Source organism: Cavia porcellus, unplaced genomic scaffold (assembly GCF_034190915.1).
Source record: "Cavia porcellus strain 051 isolate PalLab524CR breed Dunkin Hartley unplaced genomic scaffold, mCavPor4.1 scaffold_21, whole genome shotgun sequence".
Classification (NCBI taxonomy): Eukaryota; Metazoa; Chordata; class Mammalia; order Rodentia; family Caviidae; genus Cavia; species Cavia porcellus.
The window spans coordinates 59,721,376-59,730,096 of NW_026947504.1; positions in this window are offsets into that span (position 1 = coordinate 59,721,376).

Sequence of the window (8,721 nt, forward strand, 5' to 3'; positions counted from 1 at the left end):
ATTTCTACCTGCTCACAGACCAGTGGAGTGGTATCAGCACAGGCACCTCCCTGCCCTGACACCCAGGCCAACTGGAAATGTTTCAGAGTTTGCACAAAACATTATAAAGAAGTCTGCAAAAGGGCCCCCTAACATTAAATTCTCTCATTAACTCTTAGGCCCCTTCAAACTGTGAACAAGACGATCCTTGTTCTGGAAAATCTATCAGCCCTTGCCAACACACACACATATATACAAAAACACAACTGTTGAGCAAATAAATCTTTCCAGAGAAAATAGATTCCTTTCCAATTCAGTCAACTGTACTGAGCTGGAAAGCAAGAAATGTTATTTTTCCAGGAAGAAGGGAAAACAACCTCTCTCCTTGTTTACCCTGTCTAGCCGGTTTCAAAAGAAGGTCAGCTTAATGCCTTCATTAAAAGAAAAAACCCTCAAGCGTTGTTTATCAGAGGACACTTGGTTCCTTTCAGGCTGAGCATCACACATTGGTGCTCTGTGCTTTTCCCTTTGAGCTCAGATGCACAGCTCAGTTCCCCACTGCTCCGGAGATGTCCAAAGTGTCAGGAGTGGGGAGGACAGAGGGTGGGGACAGAGCCTGGTGATGTGATGTTCTTTGCTATTGTTTGGTCTCCCTATTGCTAGTCTGTGTCCCCAAAAGATCCAAGCATGGAAGGTCCAGCTTAGGAGTTGGTCCCCTCTTCATCCAGGGACATTCACATTCCCCACACTTAACTGTTACAGTTTCCTGTGATTTGTGGACCTGGGTTATTCCCTTGATGAATGCAAACACATGGCATGAGACGTGCTTGGAGAGGAAGCTGGATAGACTCTAAATCTGTACACGATGTTTGTCTGTTCCCCAGAGCCTCTTTAGGGTATACTGGAGTAAGTTGCAAGGAAGTCAGACTACAGTTATAATGGTAGGAGGTGAGGACTCTAGCATCCCTGTTCTAGCTGCATGTTATAATGGACAGCATAGAGCTGTTGCCCTGTAAAAATCTAGTGAAAATAAATCAAATGCGTTTTTAAAATGGTAAATCTGGAAGATCAAAGTTTTAAAAAATCTTATTATAAAAATAGTTTCTGCATAATTAGATTTTTAAAAACCTAGAGATTTATAGACTTGAAGATTTATAGACATGAAGATTTATAGAACTAAGAGAAGTCATCTGGTCATCCTCTCACCCGAAAAAAGAGACCCTGTCATGTGAGCTGAACATTGCAGTAGCTATTGAAGAAAAACGTAATAATTTTATGTATTTTAATTTGTTCCAACCTTGTCTTGGCCAATATGTGGCTGCTATAGCTTATACAATTATATTTCTTTCTTTTTGGACCCTTTCCAAGCCAAATCCAAAGAAAAGAGACTGGGCCATTAGTGGCATGTGAGCAGGAGTGGAATGGAAAAACCTGACACCCTCTATCCCATGGCTTGGGAGGGCTTACTTTGTTTTAGAATTAATACTCTAAATCCCAAAGGGAAGAAATAGAAAACCTGTTCCTTGCCCCACACTGGTCCCCCACCCACCCACGAAGTAAAAACTGTTTGACGGGCTCCTAGATCTAGGTACATTCAGCCCATATCAAGAATTTCCTGAATTACTTACCAGAGGGTAAATAACAAAGTCTTCGGCCAGAAACACAGCCTAATGACTGTTTCAAGGAAACCTCCATTTGTAGTGAGTGAAGTGACCCAGCATGGTGGCCCACTCCTATAATCCCAGCACTTGGGAGGCTGAGGCAAAAAGACCACTGTGAATTCGGGCCATTCTGCACTACACGGTGAGACTACCTCAAAACAAAGATTTTTTTTTTCACATCAAGAATAGAGGAATAAACCCACTTTTATGGTGATCTAATGCATTGTTTAAAAAGTAACTAACCAGTTATTTTACGATAAGCACTCTAACCAAATCTAACTTTCTTTAGATGCTGTAGATGGACAAGCTGAGTTTTTTTTAACCTACACTGAACATATTTACTAATACTAAGAATAAAAGAGAGTCTTCACCAATTATAAGAAATATAAATGAGCTTGTTCCAAAAATTTTGGCAACTTAGATTTAATGGACAAATCATTTTAAAAATAAAATGATGCAAGTTTACTGAAGAATACATAAACTCAGTCTGTGCAGTAGTACAGAAGTTGAAGATATTTTCAAAAACACAGTTTACAAAAGAGTTTCTGTGTTGAAAAGAGAAACTTAAAAGGTATAACACCAATTCTACAGAAATTTTCAAAGATGTTTGAAGAGGATACTCCTAAGTGATTATGCTACTAGCATTAATTGAATTCCAAATCAGATAAAGTTAATACTAGAAAACTTCAGTGCAATATTCCTCAGTCACATAAACTCAGTGGGATATTTAACATATTAGCAAATAAAATCAATATGTAGAAAGGGTCAGCATAGCATGACCAAGTGCATTTTAGCATTAATTCAGCATTTAAAAATTTTTTTAAAAAGATTAAGATAAAAGAGGACATAACAACACAGTTAAGAACAGAACAATTTAAAACCAATGGAGACAGAAGAACAAAAGCTTGGTGGGACTTCAAAACAAGATGATATTAAATCATCACTAGCTATCATAATGTCTTATTTTCTTCAAAATAGTTGTTCATACCATCGCAGACAATAAAATCAAACAATCCAGAATAAAACCATTCCAACTATTGAATGAAAACATTATAAGGCTTCAAAGCCATATAATGGGGAATCATGATTACCACATACTTTTATGTATTCATATGATTTCTTACACTGGGGGAACTATTCTGTATTTATACATGTGAGTTTGATTTATTTCACTTATGAGTATCGTCTCAAGCTGCATCCATGTACTTATAAATATCTCAATGCAATCATTCTTTATAGCTGAGTAGTACTCCATTGTATAAAAATACCACATCTTTTTTATCCATTCCTCAGTTGATGGGCATTTGGGTTCTTTACAAGATCTGGCTATTACAAATTGTGCTGCTATAAACATGGGTGCACATATATCACTGTGGTATGATGTTTTCAGTTCTTATGGGATTATGCCTAGAAGTGGAATAGCTGGTTCAAATGGGACTTCCAATCCCAGCTTTTTGAGGAATCTTCAGACTGACCTCCACAGTGGTTGCACCAGTCTATACTCCCACCAACAGTGCAGGAGAGTTCCTTTTTCCCCACAGCCTCTCCACAGAATCTGTTGTTGGTAGTTTTCTTGATTCTGGCCATTCTTTCTGGAGTAAAATGAAATCTCAGTGCTGTTTTAAACTGCATTTCTCCAATGACCAATGATGCTGAATATTTTTCCATGTATTTATTTGCCATTTGTACTTCTTCATCTGAGAACTGTGTATTCATCTCAGATGCCCATTTTTGAAATGGATCTTTGAATTTTGGGAGTCTAATTTTTTTTAGTTCTTTATATGTTTTAGACAGAAGTCCTTTGTCTGAGATAGTGTTCACTAAGATTTTTTTCCCAGTTTGTGGGTTTCCTTTTCACTATGCTGGAGATTTCATTTGACTTGCAGAAACTTTTTAATAAGAAGTGGTCCCAGTTATTGATTCTGGGAAGTATTTCCCATGTGATTTGATTCCTGCTCATGAATTCTCTACCTACCCCATATGTCTTCAAAGTTTTTACACCCCATTTGTCTTCCAATAGATTTAGTGTTTCTGTTTTAATATTCAGATCTTTGATCCATTTAGATTTTAATTTAGTACATGGTGATAGGCATGGGTCTTTTAGTTTTTGACATATAGAGAGCCAGTTTTTCCAACACCATTTATTAAAGAGACTGTCCTTCTTCCAGTGAACCTGTTTGGCCCCTTTATCAAAGATAAGACGGTTGAGAGTGTTTGCAGTTGTGGTTGTGTCTTCTAATCTATTCTATTGATCTTCGGCTCTGTTTTGATTCCAGTGCCATGTTGATTTTACTACAGTTGCTTTGTAGTATAACTTCAAGTCAGGGATTGTGATGCCTCCTGCCTTGTCTTTGCTGCTTAGAACAGTCTTTGCTATTCTAGGTCTCTTCTGATTCCAGATGAATTTTAGGATTGATTTCTCTAGATCTATGAGGTATGTTGATGGTATTTTTATTGAATATGTATAAGAGTTTTGGGAGAATGGCCATTTTCACAATATTTATTCTTCCTATCCATGAACAAGGAATGTCTTCCCACTTTCTGAGATTATCTTCAATTTCCTTTTTCAGTGTATTATAATTTTCCCTATATAGATCTTTCACTGCTTTTATGAGAGTAATTCCTAAATATTTCATTTTTTGGTTGCTAGTGCGAAGGATGTGGTTTCTCTCATTTTTCTCTGTGATTTTCTTGTTAGTGTATAGGAATGCTATTGATTTTTTAGTATCAATTTTGTATCAAGCTACATTGCTGAATTTATTCATTATATCTAGGAGTCTTACAATGGAGTTTAGGGGCTCTTCTATGTAGAGTATCATGTCATCTGCAAATAATGATAATTTAACTTCTTCTTTTCCTATCTTTACCCCTTTTATTTCCCTCTCTTGTCTAATTGCTCTGGCTAGTATTTCCAGTACTATATTAAATAGGAGCGGTGATAAGGGAAATCCTTGTCTTGTGCCTTAATTTAAGGTAAAATCCTTCAGTTTTTGGCCATTTAGTATGATACTGGCTGTTGGTTTGTCATAGATGGTCTTTATCACATTGAGGTAAAGACCATCTATTCCAATTTTCTGTAAGGTTCTTAACATGAATGAATGTTTCATGTTATAAAAAGCTTTTTCTGCATCTATAGAAATGATCATGTGATTCTTACTTTTGGCTCTATTGATATGATGAATTACATTTATTGATTTATGTATGTTGAACCATCCCTGCATTCTTGGGATGAATCCCACTTGGTCATGGTGTATAATCTTCCTGATGTTTTGCTGCATCCTATTTGCCAATATTTTATTGAGGATTTTTGCATCTGTGTTCATTAGGGAGATTGCCCTGTAGTTCTCTGTTTTAGTTGGGTCTTAGTAAAACTTAGCAACCTCAGGTTTTGCTACTAGAGTAATATTTGCTTCCAGGGATGACTTAGGAAGGATTGCATCCCTTTCAATTTCATCGAAGAGTCGGAGGAATGTCAGCATTAAGTCTTCTTTGTATTTCTTGTAGAATTTCTCAGTGAATCCATCTGGGCCTGGACTCTTCTTTGTAGGTAAGGACTTAATTACATTTTCAATTTCATTAATAGAAATTGGGTTACTCAGCAGTTTTACATCTTCTTGACATAGCTTTGGTATTTCATATATTTCTAGGAATCTGTCTATTTCTTCTGTGTTATCAAACCTTTGAGAGTAGAGGTTTTCGCAATAGGTGTTGATGATCTTCTGTATTTTTACAGAGTCTGTAGTGATTTCGCCTTTTTTATTCCTTATTGCATGAATTTGAGCTTTTTCTCCCCCCTTTTAAATCAGGTTGGCTAGAGGCTTATTAATTTTATTTATTCTTTCAAAGAACAAACTCTTTGATTCATTGATTCTTTGGATTGTTTTCTTAGTCTCTATTGCATTAATTTCTGCTCTGATTTATATAATTTCCTCCCTTCTTTTGGCTTTGGGCTTGACTTGCTCTTCTTTTTGTAAATGTTTGAGGTGTAGCATCAGGTTATTTATTTGTATTTGTTCTGTTTGCCTGATGTGGGAACTCAGTGCAATAAATTTTCCTCTGAGGAAAGCTTTCATTGCATTCCACAGATTTCAGTAAGTTGTATTTGAATTTTTGTTTGCTTGTAAGTATTGTTTCATTTCTTCTTTGATTTCCCCTTTGACCCACTGATAACTCAAGAGTATGTTATTCAGTTTCCATGTGTTTGTGGGAATTTTGCAGTATCTTTTATCATTAATTTCTAATTTCATGGCACTATGATCTGATAACATGGATGGGATAATTTCAACACTTTACAATTATTTAAATATGTTCTGTGGGCCAGTATATGGTCTAATTTAGACAATGTCCCATGTACTGTTGAGAAGAATGTGTAGTCTGATGTTGTTGATTGGAACACTCTGTATATGTCTATCAAGTCCATTTGTTCACAGGAGTGTATTCAGTTCTGTTATTCAGTTCTGTCATTTCTGTGCTGATTTTCTGTCTGGTTGATCTGTCCCTTGGTGTCAATGGTGTGTTAAGATCTCCTGTTATAATTGTGTCACTGATAATTTGGTTTTTCATTTATATTAATACTTGCCTTATATAACTGGGTGCTCTGGAATTTGGTGCATATATATTTAAGATTGTTATCTCTTCCTCTTGACATTTTCCCCTAACCAGTATGTAATGACCTTCTTTATATCTTCTGATCATTCTTGGTTTGAAGTTCACATTGTCTGCCAACAAAATAGCTACCCCCACTTTTTTGGGGGGTTCCTGTTGCATGAAATATTGTTTTTCATCCTTTGACTTTCAGTGTGTGAATATCCTTTTGGGTTAGATGGGTTTCTTTTAGACAACATATGGTTGGATGTTGTTTCTTGATCTATTCTTCCAGTCTGTTTCTTTTAATTGGAGACCATTTACATTAATGGTTATAACTGTTATATATTGGTTTATTGTTAACATGTTATCTTTCTGCTGTTGCATCTTTATCTTTCTGTTCTGTTTAATTGTCTGCTTTGCTTACTGGTTTTTTCCTAAGTGTATCTAAACTGTCTTTCTGTATTCTTTGCAGGGTTGGCATGGTGATCATGAAGTTCTTCAGCTGTTCTTTGTCATGGAAGTATCTTATTTCTCCATCTATTTTGAAGGGTTAGGGTAAGGGTTAGTGTTAGATTGATGTCCCCTGAAAAACTGCCCTTCAAAAATGATGGAGAAATAAGATACTTCCCAGACAAAGAACAGCTGAAGAACTTCATGACCACCAAACCAGTCCTGCAAAGAATATTGAAAGATATTCTAGATAGACATAGGAAAAACACATTAAGGTAGCAAGGCCAACAATTCAACACAGGGGAAAGTTAAAGAATCAACAGCAGAAAGATAACATGTCAAAAGTAAACCAATATATAAGAGTTATAACCATTAATGTAAATGGCCTCAATTCACCAATTAAAAGAAGCAGATTGGCGGAATGGATCGAGAAACACCTAATCATGTGTTGTATGGAGGAAACCCATCTAACCCAAATGGAAACTCATAGACTGAAAGTAAAAAGATGGAAAACAATACTCTATGCAACAGGATCCCCAAAAAAGGCAAGGGTAGCTATTCTGTTTGCAGAAATTGTGAATTTCAAACCAAGAATGATCCAGAGAGATAAAGAAGGTCATTATACACTAGTTAGGGGAAAACTTCAGGAGGGAGAGATAACAATCTTAACTATCTATGCACCAAATTTGGGAGCACTCGGCTATACACAACAAATACTAACAGAAATGTAAAATCAAATAAGCAATTACAGAATTGTAAGAGGAGATCTTAACATGCCATTGACACAAAAGGACAGAACAATTAGACTGAAAATCAGCAAGGAAATAACAGAACACCTGTGAACAAATGAACTGGGTAGACATATACAGAGTGTTCCAACTAACAACATCAGAATTTATATTATTTTTAGTAGCACATGGAACATTCTCTAAAATAGACCATATACTAGCTCACAGAACATGCTTAAGTAAATGCAAAAGAATTGAAATTATTCCATGCTTCTTATTGGATCATAGCACTATCTAGAAATTAATGACAAAAGAAACTACAAAAAAACCCTACAAATACATGGAAATTGGATAATACACTCCTGAGCAATCAGTGGGTCACAGAGGAAATTAAAGAAGAAATTAAACAATATTTACAGGTAAACGAAAATACAAATATATCTTACCAGAACCTGTGAGATGCAATGAAAGCAGTCCTCAGAGGAAAATTTATTGGGGTGAACTCCCACATCAGGAAAACAGAGCAAATACAAATAAACAACCTGGTGCTACACCTCAAAATTCCAGCAAAAGAAGAGCAAGTGAAGCCCAAAGCCAAAAGAAGGGAGGAAATTATAAAGATCAGAGCAGAAATTAATGCAATCAAGACTAAGAAAACAATCCAAAAAATCAATGAATCAAAGAGTTGGTTCTTTGAAAGAATAAATAAAATTGACAGGCGTCTAGCCAGCCTTATTTTTAAAATGAAAGAAAAAAACTCAAATTCATGTAATAAGGAATGAAAAGGGTGAAATCACTACAGATCCTCTGGAAATACAGAAGATCATCAATACCTATTGAGGAAACCTCTACTCTCATAGGCTTGATAAAACAGAAGAAATGGAAAGATTTCTAGAAACATATGAAGTACCAAAGTTGGGTTAAGAAGTTGTAAAATTGCTGAATAGTCCAATGTCAGCTAACAAAATTGAAAATATTATTAAATCCCAACCAAGAAAGAAAAGCCCAGCTCCAGACAGATTTACTGTGTAATTCTACAAGAAATTCAAAGAAGATTTAATGCCAACAGTCCTCAAACTCTTCAATGAAATTGGAAGGGAAACAATCCTCCTTAATTCATTCCTGGAAGCAAACATTACTCTAATACCAAAATCTGAGACAGACCCAACTAAAAAAGAGAACTAGAGGCCAATCTCCCTAATGAACATAGATGCAAAGCTTTTCAATAAAATTTTGGCAAACAGAATGCAGCAAATCAAGAAGATTGTACATCATGACCAAGTAGGATTCATCCCAGGAATGCAAGGATGGCTCAA